General features: G+C 37.9%; 1 protein-coding gene across 1 annotated transcript in view; it reads right to left on the reverse strand.

Annotated features, from left to right (window-relative positions):
• The window catches only part of plxnb3 (plexin B3), a 212,713-nt gene that overhangs the window by 119,054 nt on the left and 72,557 nt on the right, over window positions 1-21,102 (reverse strand). The window contains exon 2 of the mRNA XM_055165762.1: window positions 18,126-18,184. The gene's annotated coding sequence lies outside the window, so the exon portion shown is untranslated. The remainder of the gene's footprint in view (window positions 1-18,125; window positions 18,185-21,102) is intronic.

The following is a 21,102-nucleotide window of genomic DNA, read 5'->3' on the forward strand; positions in this document are numbered from 1 at the left end:
TGCCAGGACTACATCAGGTCTAAACCAGGACTACATCAGGTCTAAACCAGGACTACATCAGGTCTAAACCAGGACTACATCAGGTCTAAACCAGGACTACATCAGGACTAAACCAGGACTATGTCAGGACTACATCAGGTCTAAACCAGGACTAAACCAGGACTACATCAGCTCTAAACCAGGACTCTGTCAGGATTACATCAGGTCTAAACCAGGACTCTGTCAGGACTACATCAGGTCTAAACCAGGACTTTGTCAGGACTACATCAGGACTAAACCAGGACTCTGTCAGGACTACATCAGGACTAAACCAGGACTCTGTCAGGACTACATCAGGTCTAAACCAGGACTACATCAAGTCTAAACCAGGACTCTGCCAGGACTACATCAGGTCTAAACCAGGACTAAACCAGGACACTGTCAGGATTACATCAGGTCTAAACCAGAACTCTGCCAGGACTACATCAGGTCTAAACCCGGACACTGTCAGGATTACATCAGGTCTAAACCAGGACTAAACCAGGACTCTGTCAGAACTACATCAGGTCTAAACCAGGACTACATCGGGTCTAAACCAGGACTAAATCACGACTCTGTCAGGACTACATCAGGTCTAAACCAGGACTAAACCAGGACTCAATCGGGACTACACTGGGTTTATGCAAGGACTAAACCAGGACTAACCAAGGTCTAACCCAGGACTCAGTTAGGACTACAACAGGTCTAAACAATGACTAAACCAGGATTCAGCTGAGACTACATCAGGTCTAAACCAGGACTCAATCAAGACTACATCAGGTCTAAACAAGGACTAAACCAGGACTCAACTGGGACTACAACAGAACTAAACCCAGACTCAACCAGGACTACATAAGGTCTAACCAAGGAGGACTAAACCAGGACTAACCAGGATTCAGTTCAGGTCGAACCAAGAACTAAACCAGGACTCAATGAGAACTACATCAGGTCAGTTACAATTTCACAAATGGTCAAAATTCATGTCGTCTTCTCACTAATTACAACATATTTTCAGTCAAATTTTATTTCAAAGTCTTCTCTATTTTCAAATTGCTGAACAATTACGATGATCAAAGCGGCACTGACTTGAAATTAAGAAATTTGACTAAATGAAGGTTCAGAGAAAGATCAAAACATCTCAATTAGGATTTAAAAACTGTTCAAACCTGGGCAAAAGACAATTTTCAAGAGACCTTTGACAATAAGAAAATACAGCCACATTGCATTTTTTGTAATAAATCAATACTGATGACACACTGAAAATCAAATTTCCTGTATATTACCAATATTTACTATTTAATGTTGGTGTTAAAATCAAAATTGACAAAAAAAACAAAAAAAATCAGCATTTAAAATTGAAAATCTGATGAAACAAATTATCTTTCATATTAAGCCAGTTCAAAATAAACACCACATTTACACAATTATTTAGTATTACATGCAAATAAAAAAAAAACAAATCATTTCTATCTTGTTCCTTCAATAAAATACATAAATAAACCTTGAAAATCTATTTACAGTTTGATTATGTGCTAATAAATGTTTAAAAAAAAGCGTGTATTCATTCTCATAAACTGCCATTATAAACACTTACTTCACTATTGAGATGCTCCACTTGTGATACATTAGTCCAAATCGAAACTTCTCACGAAATTATCCTCAAAAATTCAGATTCTTTTAGTCTATTTCCTTGTATAATTGCATTAGGGTGATAAAAGGCTGTTGTGACACTGACAGAAGAGCACTGAAGGACGAGTGAGACGGACCACATTGTTCAAACAGCTGTAGACAGAACAGGGAGCCGGCGAGGGAGCTGATTGGCTGGAGAGAGGCTGGGGGAGGGGCTTATGTGTAAACAAAAGGGAGGGATTGGACGAGAGGTAAAAGGGGGTGGGGTTTGTTTACAATGGAAGGGGTGTGGCCAAAGTGTTCAATGTTTAATGAGGTAAAGACTGAAAGTGTGAAGTTATAGACGTAAATTAAAAGGAGTAGACAGAGGCGGGAAAGACGGAACAAAAAACACCCTCTACTACTACAAGTACTACTAATACTACGAATAATTGCAGTACTAAAATCACTGGGCTATAAATAATAGTAGTACCAAAAACTAAGTTCCCTACAGTTACAAATTAGATAAAAAAAAGTATGATGGGAGGAGATTTGAGGTGGATTTATGGACTTAATTTGCCAAGAAATACAAAGACGTTGAGGGTTCAAATCCATTAACAGGTATTCTAATCACATAATATGAATGTTTACTCCTGGTTTAGTCCTGATTTAGTTCTGGTTTAGCTCTGATTTAGTCCTGATTTAGCCCTGGTTTAGACCCGTTTTAGTCCTGGTTTAGACCTGGTTTAGACCTGTTTTAGTCCTGGTTTAGACCTGGTTTAGTCCTGGTTTAGCCCTGGTTTAGACCTGTTTTAGTCCTGGTTTAGCTCTGGGTTAGACCTGATTTAGTCCTGGTTTAGACCTGGTTTAGTCCTGGTTTAGACCTGGTTTAGTCCTGGTTTAGTCCTGATTTAGCCCCGGTTTAGTCCTGGTTTAGACATGGTTTAGTCCTGGTTTAGACCTGGTTTAGCCCTGGTTTAGTTCTGGTTTAGTCACAGTTTAGCTCTTGTTTAGTCCTGGTTTAACCCTGGTTTAACCCTGGTTTAGTCCTAGTTTAGCCTTGGGTTACCCTTGGTTTAGTCCTAGTTTAGTCATGGTTAAGCCTTGGTTCAGTCCTGGTTTAGACCTGGTTTAGTCCTAATTTAGTCCTGATACAGTCCTGGTTTATTCCTAGTTTAGTTCTGGTTCAGCCCTGGTTTAACCCTGGTTTAACTCTGGTTTACACTTGATTTAATCCTGGTTTAGTCTTGGTTCAGTCCTGGTTTAGTCACAGTTTAGCCCTGGTTTAGTCCCGGTGTAGTCCTGGTTCAGTCCTGGTTTAGTCACAGTTTAGCCCTGGTTTAGTCCTGGTTTAGTCTTGGTTCAGTCCTGGTTTAGTCACAGTTTAGCCCTGGTTTAGTCCCGGTGTAGTCCTGGTTCAGTCCTGGTTCAGCCCTGTTTTATCCTTGGTTCAGTTTATCTCGTCTGTCAGCACATCACATCCCTGCCCTCCCTCCTCCCAGCGCCACCATCTCGTTTTGCTTTCTTTAAACGCGTCTTAATCTGATTATAATCTGATTATAATCTGATTTAATCTCTTCACAGGGTCATTATCTGACTCCCGCCAACACCACTCGTTTCCATTGTTCTCGGCCTGTCTTCACCGCAGGACGTCCCACAGCTGCTCCTTCTACACAGGGGAGGGGGGGTGTAGGGTGTAAGGGGTCCCAGAAGAGCCCCAGTGCACCATGGGAAGAACCAGCTGGGACAGGTGTCACTGACTTAAGCCTGATATCACGGAGTTTAAGACGGTTTTGAAATCGGCATAATAACAGACCCAAACTGCATAGATTAGTGTCAGGGTTAGACGCACGGTGAAATTGAACTAACGAGGATATAAGGGGGGTAAATAAGCGCATTTCCGTATAATTTGAGTGATTGTCAGTGTTTAAGTACATCTGAAATGACAACCCTGCATAATTAATTGGAGAGTTTTGATACTTAAATGGAGTGTGCAAATGAGACGGATCATGTGACAACAAATTAAACACAGATTAAAGGTCTTATATTACACAAAATTGACTCTTGTGAGCTTTAAGATATGCTCAAAAACATCCCCTAAAGTTTCAATTATCCTGCATTATTAGTCTGTCTAATAGGGATGTAATAAAACCAAAATATTGAGATATTATATCGTCAAAAGTCTCAAAATAATATCGCGGACTGTCACAATATATCGAATCACAAGTTCCTTTGCTTAAATGCATCATTTTATAGCAGCAACAGCTAATAAACATTGGGAACTACATATCCCATGATTCATTTCAGCGCAGACAACATGAAGAAATATGTTTTTTACTTGAATTCTTGGGATTATGATGGAAATAATTCACACCAAAATCTTGTAAAAAGATAAAAGCAAAAAAGTGTCTTATCTACAATTATATCAGCCTCTCCAAAATATCGCAATAAACATCGTACCGTGAGATTTGGATATCGTTACATCCCTACTGTCTACATCTCCAAAGCTCAAAATGCTCTGCTCCACCTTGTGATGTCATGTAGTGGTAGTTTTCACGTTAACAGCTACATTTTACTTTTAGTTCAGTTGGCAATTCCAGGACTGAAATTATCCAGCTTGACCATTGAGTACAGTTTTGGTAATTAAGAATAAATCAAAAAATAAATTACAATTGTTATCAGTAAAAGTTATATTAATGTTTATATTTAATAATTCAAAAGAAAGCTCATTGTGTTAGATTAGAAGAGGGGGTGGGATTAAATACATTTTTAAATTAAAAAAAATCTTCTTCCCACTCAACCAATTTGTTTTTTTGTTTTGTTTTGTTTTGGTTATTTCTGCTATGATTTAATCAATGTTATATGTTCCATTGTAAAAAGAATGTGATTTTTTTTTACAAATACATACAATATTTTTTTTATATATATATTTTAAAAATGTGAACATCTTTATACAATTTTTAATAAGACTTTGACGTACCTTTAACTTAGTAAAATGGCGACAATATGATCAGTGTTTTGGAGTAAAGAAACTCTGCTCAAATGTCACTTTATGTTGGACACAATGTCTAATTCCTATAGGCTTAAGTGCATTGTTTTGTTGGATTATCATGCTAAAAAGGCAGAGGAACTACATTACCCATGATCCTTTGCTCTGTACAATGCAGTCAATATAAACACACCCCAGTGATGTATTGTGTATTTGTATAGTTGCTGCCAATCAACATTCCAACAAGTCAAAACTAATCATTATTAAATTATTTTTCCGGTCTACACCTACAGCGTCTGAGCTCAAGCTGAAGTCTGATGCTCACAGCAGGTGACATCATCCAGTAGTCGTCGTAGTAACAGTGGGGGTTGTGAAAGGGTGAGTGAGAGTGAATCTGCTGTCAGTGAGGAGGCGGGGCTCATGCATTCATTCATACAAATCAAACACATGAACCTGAAATGAACCGGGACTGAACCGGGACTGAACCGAGACTGAAGCGGGACTGAACTAGAGCCGCGAACCAGGATTGTACTGGGATTCAACCAGGACTGAACCGGGATTCAACCAGGACTGAACCGGGATTCAAACAAGACTGAACCAGAGCCACCAGCCAGGACTAAACTGGGGATGAACCAGAACTGAACTGGGACTGAACCAGGACTGAACCAGGACTGATCCAGAGACATGAACCAAAACTGAGCCAGGACTAAACCAGAGACATGAACCCGGACTGAGCCAAAACTGAACCAGGACTAAAACAAGACTGAACCAGGACTGAACCAGGATTGAACAAGGCCTGAACCAAATCTGAACCAGGACTGAACCAGAGACATGAACCAGGACTGAACCAGAGGCATGAGCAAGGACTAAACCAAAACTGAACCAGAACTAAGCCAAATTTGAACCAGGACTGAACCAAATTTGAACCAGGACTGAACCAGAAATAAACCAGGACTGAACCGGGACTGAACCATAACTAATACAGGACTAAACCAAGACTGAACCAAAGACATGAGCCAGGACTAAACCAGGGCTGAACCAGGACTAAACTCGGACTGAACTAGTGCTGTCACGATAAAACGCTCACATATTAAGGAAAAGACTCCATACTACATTTCTAGTTTCGTTTTAATATCGATGAGTGTTGTACTTGCAAAGATCTAAACCAGGACTTCACCAGTATCAAACCATGTCTAAACAAGGTCTGACTGCAGTGTTTTGCATCCATGTAGTCTAATCTAAACAGGGTTGGTGGTTGGAAGGGTCTAACCAGGACTAGGGGGGTCTTGGAGAGTTCTATCCAGGACTAGGGGGGTCTTTGGAGAGGACTTTGGGAGTGGTCCAGCCTGGTCCTCATGTTTTATTTAACAGCAGGACCTCCGGAGGTCTGTAGCTGGGGGTGCAGGCCTGATCTGGGACAGTGTGGGAGTGAGTGGGTGGGTCCATTGTGTTCCATTATAACCGAACAATAACGTCAATAACACTACAGGCACAAAACAGTCTGAAAATAAATTATGAATCGGTAATTGTTAAAGAAACAATTGACAATCTGAAAAAAATCTATTAAGCGTTTGTATAGAAAAGTATTTACCCTTTAAAGGTGCATTGTGTAACTTTTATTGTGGAGAGTCTGTCAAATGCTTTTCTTCATGGAGATATTATTTCACCTTTATATCTTCATGGAGACCAATGCAGGCCAAGTTACAGGTCAGATCTGTGGAGAGGAAATCCCTCTCACAGTCAGAATGCCTGGTTTTCTTAGTATTTTTGAGCCATAAAACCACCTGTAATTTAATAAATGTAACATAGAGCTGTTTAATGTCACACTGTGGAACATTCCAGACAAAGCAACAACATCTCCGCAGAGAAAAGGATGTGACAGGCCTTCCAAAAAACCAAAAGTTACACAATGCACCTTTAAGTAGAAAGCAGAAACCAGGTTGTAGCGGTATGGATGAGCCAATCTGGACTAAACAGGGCGAAACAGAGGATTCAAGCCATGGCTTAAAGGTGCACTACGTAACTTTTCTGGTAATGGGTGCCACTGTTTGTCTCCATGGAGATGATCATTGTCATATTTGTTCAATAACAGGTATTTTTATTGCTTAGAAACACCTCAAAAAACATGCGTTGTTACTGGAAGCAACGTTGTCTTTCCTCAATGGCATCATTTGCTTGTCTCCATGGCGATAAATAAGTTTAATGCCATACTGTTGAACATTCAGCGTCAAACATCTCCATGGAGACACCAGAAAAGCTCCATAAAACAACTTTAATGGGGCTAATTAACTAAGCTTAACCAGGACTGGATTGTGATGACAACTCGATTACTAAAAACACACAAAGCCAAAGATAAACAAGAACTAAACCAGGACTAAACCAGGACTATCTTAGGTCTATCCCAAGCCCATAATAAAATATACAGTCCTTCAGAGTCCCATGGTAACAGAGCTTTTAAATGTCCCTAAAACATTATGACAGATGGCAACAGAAACATGTAGTGAAAAACTGTTGACATGTGTGTTCGAGCCCCTCCCAGGCAAAACAATTAAAAATGTATAACATTTCAATATCTGGAAATTGTGTTTTAAAAATGTATGAATTTGTTGGGTGGTGACCATATATGGGCGTATGGGTTCTTTCTGGAGACAGACAATCTTATTTTGTTTCTCTTGGGATTCAGCGCTTGTGTTAATAATTCATCTTTTAAACAGTCTTTTTTCTTTAAGATAGAAGCTGCTAGAAACAGAAAGAAATGAAGTATCTACAAGTGCTGGCCCTGAACATTGAGTCCACAAACTAAAAAAAATAAAAAATGTGTTGAATAAATATTAGCTTAACTTTTTAATTTTGTGTCTATTTTTTATTTCACATAAATAGGCCCTTAACAGTTGGAGAAATATAAAAAAAAAAAACTAAATACAGGCTAAATATATATGTATACTATTCTAAACTATATGTAAACTGTAATATTAAAGAGTCCCTTATTACGTCCCTTGTGAGGTTATGTCATACAGGAAGTGCTCCACTGTGTTTTTAAAATCCAAACATCTTCACTAGAATCATTTGGAGCTTTTGCATTTTTACACTTTCATTTAAATGTGACTTGATGTAAAAGTATTCCTGGTAGAGAAAGAAGAAAGAGAAGAAAAAAGATCAGTTTATTCAGATATAGATATTCAGATATCAGATATTTATACAGGTTCAGTTTATTATAGTTATATAGTTTATTTTTTGGATACATTTATGGTTTTATTTCATGTTCAAAGTATATTTTATAAATTTTATGCATCGCAAAACTGCTCTAAGGTTCATATTTGTAGCCTATATTTATTTTCAATTTGAAAGTTTTGTGTAAATTTTTAAGGTAACAGTTATTACCATCTAACTACCCACTAATTAGCATAGTTGTAAACAGTTAATTTCTCATTAATTAGTATTTATTCAGCCCTTATTCATGTCCAATTCCACATTTTTGTCCATGAATTATGATTCTCATAAACTTTTGGCACAAATAAGTAAAAACAAAATTTCTTGTGCTGCTTGTCCTTAACAACACCCTTATTACCAAAAGCTTACTAGACTCATAATTCATGGACAGAAATGGCCTAGTATCGTATTAATAAGCAGTAATAAGGAGTGTATTAATAGGAAAGTGTTTGTAAATGTCTAACTAATAACAGAATCAGCTTATGGGGAATTAGACATTAATAAGAGCAGAATAAAAGCTAATGAATGACAAATAAACCATTTGTAACTATACTAAATAGCAGGAAATTAGATGTTAATAAGTGCACCCTAAAATAAAGTGTTACCATTAATCGTGATTTCAGTATTGACCAAAATAATCGTGATAATGATTTTTTACATAATCGAGCGGCTCTAACCATGACTGCCAACTGAAATGTCTCACCTGTGAATCTGAAAAGCCTGTTCCCTGTCTGTAAATGTCTCAAATAAGTTACTTCAGCGTCTTACAAAAAGCTAGTCCCTATATACAACTGCGTTTTCAGGTTCAAGGTTTGACAAAGTTTGCAGGTTTAAGAAAAGCAGATATTTCTTATACAAAAGTCAAATCAATTTCTATCAAGATTTCAATTTTTCCACACCCTCACAACAAAATATGTGTAGATCAATGACAGCGCAGATCCTCGAGTGAAAGCGAAAACATAAAAAAAACAAGGTTAAAACAAGCATTTCTCCTCTTTCATCTGCCCACACATAGTTGGCTTTTCCCATTTCTAACCCAGACAAAATTCCTAAAAAAACTCCTTTATACCTCTCATCGATTCAGATCCGCAGTTTTCCTCAAAGGAATCTGTTTTGGTCCCTCTGAAGCAGGTCGGGAAGAGGCAGGTTAACCCCAATTTGCGAGGGGACCCTGGGCAAATAAAGGTTAATGCAGCCGTTTCAAGATGGCGTCCGCTACATACAAGCGCAGAGGTCAGAGGAGGCGAAGAAGGGAAATAACTAAAGTGAACAGGTCAAAATACAGACAGCTTTTAGTCAGCTTTAAAAGCAATAAAAGCATTTCTGTCAATCAAGGTGGAGCGAAGATATATGTGCTATGAGGAGTCCAAGAAAGTCTTATATAGGTTTAGTCCTCGTTTAGTTCTGATTTCTCTCTATCTTGGTTTAGATTTGGTTAGTCCTGGGTCAGATCTTGCTTAGTTCTGGTTTAGATCTGGTTATTTTTAATCCGGATTAAGTCCTGGTGTGGTGCGATGTATAGTCCAGGTTCTCTTGGTTTAAGTCTGGCCCTGGAATATCCTGATTTAGACCAGATTTAGACCGAAATTAGAAATCTCTTTCAATCTCATAGAACATTTTTGGGTCGCCTTGTTACGATCTGCATGAAGGTTGAAATGTTAAGACATGTTTTGTATAATTTCTAATCTTTTTGTAATTGTTTTATTGACTATTTTGTTCCAATATTGCTGGTTCAATTGAATGTTGAAAAGAAAAAGAAATGGGGTAGATTTAATGTCCAAATAGGCGACTTATGGATCCTTTTATTGCTGCTTCAATTTCTGTTTTTCATTGTTTAAAACTTGAGTAAATTGTTCAGAGACACGATCACTCAGTCAACAATAAAATATCCTCATTAATGTTCAATAATGGTCAAATCCACCTTTATTTTGTGATTTACGAATAACGTCTATGGACTTGGGTTGCGAAGGTTTGTGACTTTTAAAATATGGATCCCCAGAAAAAAAGTTTGAGAAACACTGTCATAGAATACATGAATGGGTATGGGACGATACTGAAATGATCAAGACCAAAATCATTACGATTAACAATTATATCACGATAATTATTAAAGTTCCTAACTGTTTAAAAATGTTATGGATATGGATAATTGAAATTTTAATGTTATTTAATGTTCCAGGTTTAAACAACTTTTATATAATTGTTCTTTGTTATGAGTGAAAACAACCACGATCTAGCAGAGAAGTAGCTTTGTTCAGCACATTCTGGTGATTCAAGGCTGATTCTCTTTGTTGACAATTATCATGATTATATAAAATGTCCTACAAATGATTATTGCCCCTTTTTAATCACAATAAACGATATTGTTGTTTATTGTCCCATCCCTATACATGAATAGTTAATTGATAATAGACGCTGTTAACTAATGTCCATATCTTGTTTTATACTATTTATACTTGCATGATAATGGAAATGTTTGCTGTTTACTGCAATATCAATATAACTGTAATATTTTAGAATACTTTCTGATGCATTCATTTCTGATTAATTAAAACAATGCCTAATATAAATAAGTATATTATTTTATTTTTTAAATATAGAGATTGTAGAACAGCTGGATATAAAATTTATTTTGGATACATTTATGTTTTTCTATGCCTTATTTCATGTTCAAAGTGTATTTTATTCATTTTATGTTTTATACATCGCAAAACTGCTCTAAGGTTGATATTTGTACCCTATATTTATCTTCAATTTGAAAGTTTTGCATAAATTATCCATAACAATGTGGTATTTTAGAGAGAAATGCTGAATAAATGCATCCTAACTAAAAAATAATCGTTTGAATAATCGTGATTTCAGTATTGACCAAAATAATCGTGATAATTATTTTTTTCAAACATGGAGCGGCCCTAACCACAGACTAAATCAAGGCTAATCCTGGATTTTTTAAGAAAAGGTTTTGATAATACATTATTATATCACGTTTTTGTACATTTCTCTACATTTCTGTCAGATGGTGTTAATGCAGTTCACTTATATAATTTGTTTCTAAGTGAATTATCTCATTATAACGATACTGATAGTTTTGCGTTATATGGTTATTGGAGAAATAAAGACAGATTATGGTATGATGAGATTAACAAGAGTCTAACACTGTGTTTACACTACAGGCCAAATCAGATTTTTTTTGACCTGTATCTGATCTGACCTTTCATATGTGGAAATAAATCTGATTTGAGTCTGATCTTTTGTCACATTCATCTGACTTGTACTGCGCTGAAATGCTACAGGTGAAATGGTATATTTTTTCACTGGAAAATGCAAAAATAAAACACCATTCAAAATCTGCCAGACAACAGCAGAGAAGCTAAGAAGTGAGAAGTTTTAGATAAAGTTATATACTGGGAAAGAATGTGACTCAAACTATAGTCAGAAATATCAACGCGCTAATTTAAGGTGAAAGATAAAAATACAATAGACAAAAATAATGTATGTTTTAACAGTACAGCGTCTGTCAATGTGTAATTTCTCAAAAAGCAGGACACATCAAAAACTGATTTGAGTCACATTTAACTTGTAAAGTGAACAGTTCCCTCCAAAAAAAGTCAGATTTGTGAAATTATCAAAATTGCGTCTCAAATCGCCTAAGCTGCACGTTTTTTTTTGTTTGTTTTTTTTTTTTTTCAATTTATTCAATGATTTTTTTCCACATAAATCACAGTATATGTTTTTTTTTTTTTTCCCCCACACATAAAATTAATATAAACGTAAAAGGTACATAAAAGAAAAAAAAATAATAAAAGAAATGAATACATAATGATAATAAAATAAATAACATAATAATAGCAATAATGATTATACTTAAAGGTGCACTATGTAACTTTTTGATTGGGGGGTCTGTCACCTGCTTGTTTCTATGGATATGGCCACAGCTGTGCTTTCTGGAATGTTCCACAGAATGACATTAAACTATTCTACTTCATATTTATTCACTTACAGGTGGTTTTATAGCTCAAAAATGCCTAGAAAAACAGGATTTCTGACTGTGAGAGGGGTCGCCTCTCCACAGATCTGGCCTGTAACATGGTCTGGTTTAGTCTCCATAAAAATAGAAATAAATACTATAAATTCCGGACTATAAGCTGCCACATTTTTCTCACACTTTGAACCCTGTGGCGAATATATGGACGGATTCTTTGTTTGGCACATTGTCCATTCATATATACGGTCTATGGTTTGGCAACACAGTGGATACGTGCAGCCTGAGTGAGAAAACGCCGCTGTCTGTGCGGTTACACATGGATCTAGGGTTAACATGAAGTTGTGACACTAGCTCGCGATATTGTCAGTGCACTAAAAAAGTTAACCGCCGTGTGATAAAATAAGTTATGATGCTAAACGAACATTAGTGAGGGGGATACGTCTTACCCGTGTGCGAAAATGACGAGAAGAAACGTCTAAACTTCAGTAGCCGGACATCCACTCATACATGACTGATAGAACCAGCCCCGCAAACTAAATCCTACAAGACACTGACATGATACAGACATCACAGAGACTCTTTCTGCAGGAGACATGCACAGTGAGTCGATGGTGAGATTTTGGTGACGGCAGCGTGACAAACTGACTCAATGCGAAAAGACGACAAAAGCTTTCAGAGGCGACAAAAGCAGACGGCCCATACTTGAAAACGTTCTTGAAGACATTTACACCTGCGGCTTGTATTCAGGTGCGGCCTATAGTGCGCGCTCTTAAGCCTCCAACTCCATCAAAAAACGACTGCAATCCAGAGCGCCCTATACACGAATCCACTCGGGTGTCCCAGCGCGACTTCAGTAAACTACAAAGCCGCACCACCCGCAGCACAACGAACAGAAAAAGCGAATCCAATGTGCCACTTCTAGACACAACTGAACAAATGAGTCACTGCGAACACGCCGACAATCCAGCGGTCCCAGACAGCACCCTCCCTACACGCCACAACTGAACAAAGCCCAGAGTCACCGTGAACGCCACAAAAAAAGTCCCACTGACCCATCGAACTGTTGTGTTTCGTTTAATGCACCTTACAGTCTGGTGCGGTTTATTTGTGAAAAAAGTTTGAAAATAGACCATTCAATGACAGTGCGCCTTATAATCCAGAGCTCCTAATAGTGTGGAAAATACGGTATGTACAATTTTAAAATGTTGTTAAAATTTAGTTGATGCGACGTATATTCAGGTGCGCTCAATAGTTCGGATTTTACGGTACGATAATACCACACTGTGAAACATTCCAGTCAAAGCAATAACATGGAGAAAATCATTCACCAGAAAAGTTACACAATGCACCTTTAAGCTAGAAGTAGAGAAACCATTCTGCGAGAAAAAGACTCAGAGATATTCAAATAGAGTTACAATTTTTAACCTTAGAATATTGTTTAGAATAAAAAAACATGTTTTTTTCCCAGTCATCGACACCTCCACACAGTACGCTGTCAGCTCCCGTCCCCACCGCGCCGCACTCTTCTATTCACCATGTCTTCATTAGGAATCCTCTTCAGTTTGAGTCCAAGGCCGTGTTTTGAATGGGTGGATCTTTATTGATTCCTCAGACAAACACAGAGGCTCGCGGAGGGAACAGCGCAGTGACTTTTAATAAATGCTTCACTTTGAGAGAAAAGGCTATTATTCTGCGAGTGTATATAGCCACGCAAAAGGAAACAAAGACTCAAGGACAAGAGGGAGGAGGGGACCGAGGCTGAATTAGAACTGAACCAGGACTAACCAGGGCTAAAGGTCTGAATGGAGATTAACCCAAGATGATTTAGGACCGAATCAGGACTAAACAGGACCAAAAATGTCAAGTACAAAAGGACCAAAAACTGTGCTAGGGTCTGAATAGTGTCTCAACGTTGAAAACAGGACTGAACCAGGACTGAACCCAATCCAACCAGGACTATGTCAGAATTTATTAAGAGGTAAACTAAGCCTTAAAGGTGCACTGTGTAGCTTTTTCTGCTTCTTTCTATGGATATCTCATTGTTTAGAATGTTCCACAGTATGACATTAAACAGCTCTACCTCACATTTATTACATTTTATTAGAGATGTAACGATATCCAAATCGCTTGGTACGATATTATCACAATATACATCTCACGGTATGATATTTATTGCGATATTTTGGAGAGGCTGATAGATGTAGATGGGACACTTTTTTGCTTTTAAAATACCTTGACAAGATTTTGGTGTGACTTATTTCCGTCATAATCCCAAAAATTCAAGTAAAAAACATATTTCTTCATGTTGTCTGCACGGAAATGAATCATGGGATATGTAGTTCCCGATGTTTATAAGTTGTTGTTACTGTAAAATCATGCATTTAAGCAAAGGAACTTCTTATTCGATATATTGCGACAGTCCACTTTTGACAATACGATATCACAATATTTTGGTTATTGTTACATTCCTACATTTTATTAGCCACCTAGTGCCTCCAATCTATTTCATTTCTCTCCAGTGACTAGGTCAGGAATCAGAATACACTAGACGGTTCGGAAAACCCCCAGAAGTGTGAGTTCGGGCACCAGCCAATCAGCGAAGAGCAATACAAGTGGTAACAATTCCCGAGATCGAGGATTTAAAGCCGGAACAAAGAGAATGTTCAGTGAATTTTATCAAGGAGAAAGACGTTATTGTCTTTCTTGGTCTTTTTTGGTCTCCCTGACGACAGAAAGGTTTAAAACTGTACCGTGAAACATTCCAGACAAAGAAATAACATCTCCATGGAGAAAAGCATTTGACGGACCCTCCCCCAGAAACGTTAGACAATGCACCTTTAACATGAAAGTAAAGCAAGACTAAATTAGAACTTAACAAGATCTGAACCAGGACTAAAAGACTGCAAGGACTAAAACCAGAAACCAGGACTAACCCAGAACTTATCCTGGGTTAAAACCAAGAATATAGAATAATAGTGATGCCTTCTTGCACACACATCACATCAAAATTTGGATTAAACCTAGAATTTAACCTGGACTAAACCAGGATTTAACCAGGACCAAACCATGTCTGCACAACAGGACTCATCTGTGACTAAACCGGAACTAAACCAAGTTCACATTGGGACTAAACTGGGACTAAATGCCAATAATTTAACTGTAGGTCTAAGCAACAAATATGATACTAGGATTAAACCAGGACTCCAAAAGAACTGAACCAGGACTACACAAGGACTAAATCAGGACTATATTAGATTTAAATAAACTGACTGAAAATAGAATTAAACTAGGATCTAAAGAAGGTTGACACTGGGACTAAAAAAGACCAAAACCAGATCTTAACCCAAACACGGACCTAAATAAGAGATCAGAACTAAACCAGGACTAAACCAGGACATGAGGAATTGAGAAGATCTATGGAAAGACAGGATAAATAATGGGGGAGGACTAGCCAGGCGTGAATATATGGGGGGTCCGGGGATAGAGAGAGAGAGAGAAGAGGGTCTAATGATGGGGGGTCAGACACACATGCAGAGGGGGAGGGGCCAGAGAGTCATGTGACCACTCTGAAAGGGAAGCTGGAGCAGAGACTAGTGATTATCTTGTCTGAGAAAAACACTCCACTCAATATTGTGTCTAAATCCCATTTTCCCCTTTGTAACATGCCAGTGTGGAGTTTGACAGAGAGTTTAGGGCCAAAGTGGTTTAGTGGACTGAGTGCTGGGCCACTAATCAGGGACTAGTTGGTTCAAACCTTTATGTTTGTGTAAAATAATGATGCATATAGTCAGGTGATTTGATGTAAACTAAACTAATTAAGTCCAGGCATCTTGGGTTTAGTCCTGGTTTATTTCTAGTTTATTTCTTGTTTAGTCCTGGTTTAGTTCTGGTTTAGTTCTGGTTTAGTCTGGCTTAGTTCTGGCTTAGTTCTGGTTAGTTCTGGTTTAGTCCTGGTTCTGGTTTATTCTGGCTTAGTTCTGGTTTAGTTCTTGTTTAGTCCTGGTTTAATTCTACTTTAGTTCTGGTTTAGTCATGGTTTTGTCCTGTTTTAGTCCTGTTTTAGTCCGGGTTTGGTCCGGGTGTGGTCCTTGTTTAGTCCTTGTTTAGTCCTGGTTTAGTTTTGGTTTAGTCCTGGTTTTGTTTTGGTTTAGTCCTTGTTTAGTTCTTGTTTAGTCCTGTTTTAGTCCTAGTTTGGTCCAGGTGTGGTCCTGGTTTAGTCCTGGTTTAGTCTTGGGTTAGTCCTAGTTTAAGTCTGGTTTAGTTCCTGTTTAGTCTTGGTTTAGTTCTGGTTTAGTTCTTGTTTAGTCCTGGTTTAGTTCCTGTTTAATCCTGATTTAGTCCTGGTTTAGTTCTTGTTTAGTCCTGGTTTAGTTCTGGTTTAGTCCTGGTTTAGTTCTGGTTTAGTCATGGTTTTGTCCTGTTTTAGTCCTGTTTTAGTCCGGGTTTGGTCCGGGTGTGGTCCTTGTTTAGTCCTTGTTTAGTCCTGGTTTAGTTTTGGTTTAGTCCTGGTTTTGTTTTGTTTTGTTTGTTTTGGTTTAGTCCTTGTTTAGTTCTTGTTTAGTCCTGTTTTAGTCCTAGTTTGGTCCAGGTGTGGTCCTGGTTTAGTCCTGGTTTAGTCTTGGGTTAGTCCTAGTTTAAGTCTGGTTTAGTTCCTGTTTAGTCTTGGTTTAGTTCTGGTTTAGTTCTTGTTTAGTCCTGGTTTAGTTCTGGTTTAGTCCTGGTTTAGTCCTGAGTTACTCCTGCTTACCAAGACTTATTTCAGTCCTGGTTTAGTCCTTGTTGAGTCCTGGTTTAGATCTAGAATATTCCTGGTTCAATTCTGACTTAGTTCTAATTTACATTGTCAAACTTACTAAAATAGATTAAAAAAAAAATCATCTTGTAATCAATTTAATGATGAAATCCAAATTTGTACCATCATATCTTGTCCTTAAAAAGACACTGACAAATAAATATAAAATACATTGTAAAGTGTAGAAGATATTTGTCATTCTTTGTGCGTGTGTTTGACCCTGAAGACTCCTGCTCTTCTCACGAGACAGTCCTCTGACACAATACTGAATACTTTTACTGAATAGTGTGTACTGAACACGGGGAGATAATGAACGGATACAAACTCCACAAGATAATGAGACAATAACTCGTCTGTTTTGACTCGAAGAGGAAGAAGAGAGAGAAGAGGACTGGTGCAGACGGACTACAGACACAGAAGAATAATACAACTTCTCTAACCCGAAATACTTTAAAATAAAAGACTTATTTACCTGTACCAGAGGTGGGACCAAGTCTTTGTTTTGCAAGTCTAAAGTAAGTCTCAAGTCTTTGACCTCAAGTCCGAGTCAAGTCTCAAGTCAAATACAGGCAAGTCCAAGTCGAGTCTTGAGTTACTGGACCATAAGTCCAAGTCAAGTCCAAGTCATCTGCTTTGAGCTTCAAGTCATTTCAAGTCTTTAAACAAAGTACCAAATATAGCTTAGATTTCTGCAATTTATATGAATTTTAAGATAAATTGTACTTAAAAGTCATAGTATATTTATATATGAGTATTTATAGAGTATGTGAGAGTTACTAATAGATATTAATTTACTTATTTTTTTATTTTTAATTGTCTTGACAAGATCTTAGAGTGAATCATTACTATACATAATACTTACTCCTCGCTATCCTCGTCTACAACTATCCATAGGAGGGCCGACTCTTTGTTGTGATGATGTTTACAGCGACGTCAGCTCCCACAGTTTTCTAACACAGAAGTCAATGGATTTGTTTCTTTTATTAAGTCATTTCAGATCATTATTACGATTTAAAATGTCCAAATTATAACATAATGATCCACGGATGTCATAGATTATAATTATAGCAGACACAAGCACAGTTTGCAGTGGTCCAAAGTTATTCCTCACTTTCTTTATGCATTCCTAGCATTGTAGTACTAGTACTCATCACGAGTTTTTCACAACTTTTGCTGGCACACCACAACACACAACAACAACAACTAGCATGCTAAGAGTGCAACAACATTCCTTCCTAGATCACTTACTAGACGCAGACTGCAGATAGTGGACTCAGTTTGACCCTAAGAGCTGCTTTTACAATAAATCTGAGCTGAGACAAGACAAACTTTACTTTATTACATGAAATAAACACAGGAATTCGATTATAGCCAAATCTGATAACGCAGTGAATTTATTTATTTAAGCTGACCAATCAGAGTAAACCAAAGAGTGGGAGGAACACAAACAATAATAGCATCCCAAACTATTTTTTCCAGCTTCCCAGATGATCAAAAAGCAGCGATTCAAAGTATGTTCTGACCTGTTCAACGTGGAGTGTGGAGGAGAGGAAGAGGAGCAGCTGTCTTCATCAGGAGATCACTGCAGACACGTGAAGAGAAAAACACTGGTTACGGATCAGGTAGTTAAGCGAACGCACATACGACTGAGGAATAGTTAGCTCCATCAGACCAGGGAGAGTGGAGTTTGGCGCTGCTATTTTTACCACAGGATATTTTTACAGAGAGATCACATCACACAGACTGGACCCTGTACTTCATAAAGGGCAGGGCATATTGTGGGACATTATGGGCAAATGATAAGACTCTGGATTATGATCACCAAACCTGGACTTTTGGTGATAATGTTTTGTTTTAGGTTGTAAAGTAAGACGAACTTTAAAGGTCCAAAATCGACTCTTGTGAGGTTTAAGCCGTGTTCTAATGTTGTTACCTCATCAAAAACAGACCTAGAGTTGTGTTTTCATGCATGTTTGAGTGCTTTATTATTAGTCTGTCTACATCTCCAAGGCTCAAAATGCTCTGTTCCAACTTGTGATGTCATGAAGTGGTAGTTTTCAAGTTAATAGCTACCGTTTACCTTTAGTTCAGTCGAGATTGGCAGTTCCAGGTATGAAATTGTCCAAATGATTCTCATGAAGGTGTATGCAGTTTAAAGACACAGTGGCGCCCTTCTTGTATTACCACATGACATCACAATGTGGAACAGAGTGCAGGATTTGTGGGTTAAACATGTGTAAATGAAACAAAACACAACTCCAGGTCTGTTTGTGATGAGGAAACAACATTCTAAAATAAATCAGAAAATAATAGTGTAATATGGACGCTAGTGTAGGAGTCAAGACCGCACTAATCGACACTAAGACCTGTCCAAGACCACAGGGTCCTGACACCAGAACAAGACCAAGACCTCTTAGGGTCGAGACTTAGACAAGACCAAGACATTTTGGCACTTTACAGAAAACAAGTTAATCAAATGTATTTTTTCAAGTTCATAACATTTACAGTTACACTCTCTTACTGGTTTTGCAGTGATATTTATCAGCCTCTACACATTCACCGGCCGTAATGAAATACGATAACATTCGTCGAGTGTCAGACCTCGAGTCAGAGATAAGACCGAGACCAGGTGCCATCAAGGGTGAGACAAGACCTAGTCCAAATGCGCTCAAGTCCGAGACGAGACCAAGACTGTAAAAAAGCAGTCTCGAGCCCGGTCTCGAGACCAAGACCGGTCTAGAGAACTACAACACTAATGGGCACAACTTCAAAGTTAGGGCAAGTTTTTCTTCCTGTATTGATATTGATTAATTAAAAAACGCTTTTCAATAAACAATATCACAAGGACAACAACTAGCATGCTAACACAAGCCTACGTCCTGGTCTATGGCTGAAAAAAAAACTTTATAATTAATTAGATACCGACAGCACACAATTTGTATTTAATTAAGTACGTGAAAAAAACAAGCACAGCCCATTTAAAGGTGCACTGTGTAACTTTTCGGTTGAGGATCCATCACTTTCTTGTTTCTATGGAGATGTCATTGCTCTGCTTTGAATGTTCCGTAATATGGCATTAAACAGATGTACCTTGCATGTATTCAATTACACTTTTATAGCTCAAAAATACCTAGAAAAACAAGGATTGTGACTGTGAGTGGGGTCGCCTCTCCACAGATCTGACCTGTAACTTGGTCTGGTTTGGTCTCCATGAAGATAGAAAGGTTTAATGCCATACTGTGAAACATTCCAGACAAAGGAATAACACCTCCATGAAGAAAAGTTACACAATGCACCTTTAATTTATTTCGATATTACGACTTCGTCTTTTCGCGCCATCTACCCCATCGTCGTCGTTCTCGTTGTTTACCCCAGACCCCGTTCATTCTGGTCGTGATTTAAAATGGCTCCTGCCCCCCCTCGGTCTCCTCAGATAAAAGCCTATCTCTGATCAGGTTACATGAAGCAGGTTAGTTCCACAAATGTGATCAAAACGATAAAAACAGCAGCCGCAAAACAGCTTCAACTGAATTAGAGCGAATCAGATCTCACACACTCCTCAGGCCATCGCTGTACTGTCTACAACACACTGGAGATCTGCGAAGTTACACTGAGAATACCCCCAAAAAAGAGAAAGTATAGACAGACTTTTGAATGAAATATGGTCCAGAGTGGGTTTTATGTTATGAAAAACTCCTCAAATTGGATATAAATCAATTTTAAAAAAGGCCTTATTATTATTAGTACTTTTTCTAAGTCTTTGGATTTGGAGAGAGGCTATTTATGAATATTACCGTCTGATTTCAGCGAGGGGATATTGTATAATAAGAACATTTGGTGCAGGGCAAAAAAGAGGATTAAAAGATAAGTTTTAAAATTAACTCTTAAATTTACTAAAACACACTTAATGCGGTTTCAGAGATAGAAGAAGAAATATTTTATTATTTTGCTTAACAAAAATGGCAGAACTATTCATTTAGTCGTTTATATTTCTAAAAAAAAAAAAAAAAAAAGTGGAAAGTTTGAAAGAATTAAAAAGAACAGTGGAAGAACAAGCACAGATGAGAACTAAACCAGGTCCAAACCAGGACTAAACCAGGTCTAAACCAGGACTAAACCAGGTCCAAACTGACATTAAACCGGACTAAACCAGATCTAATATAGGACTAAACCAAGTTGAAAACAGATCTAATCCAAGACTAAACCAGGTCCAAATCGGGACTAAACCAGGTCCAAATCGGGACTAAACCAGGTCCAAACCGGGTCTAAACCAGATCTAATCCAGGACTAAACCATGTCCAAACTGGGTCTAAACCAGATCTAATCCAGGACTAAACCATGTCCAAACTGGGTCTAAACCAGGTTGAAACCAGGACTAAACCAGATCTAAACCAAGACTAAACCAGGACTAAACCAGGACTAAACCGGGTCTAAACCAGGACTAAACCAGATCTAATCCAGGACTAATCCAGGAATAAACCAGGACTAAACCAGGTCTAA

This window comes from Boleophthalmus pectinirostris, unplaced genomic scaffold, assembly GCF_026225935.1.
Source record: "Boleophthalmus pectinirostris isolate CB_2022bp ecotype Guang Dong unplaced genomic scaffold, ASM2622593v1 HiC_scaffold_8, whole genome shotgun sequence".
In the NCBI taxonomy this organism is placed as follows: domain Eukaryota; kingdom Metazoa; phylum Chordata; class Actinopteri; order Gobiiformes; family Gobiidae; genus Boleophthalmus; species Boleophthalmus pectinirostris.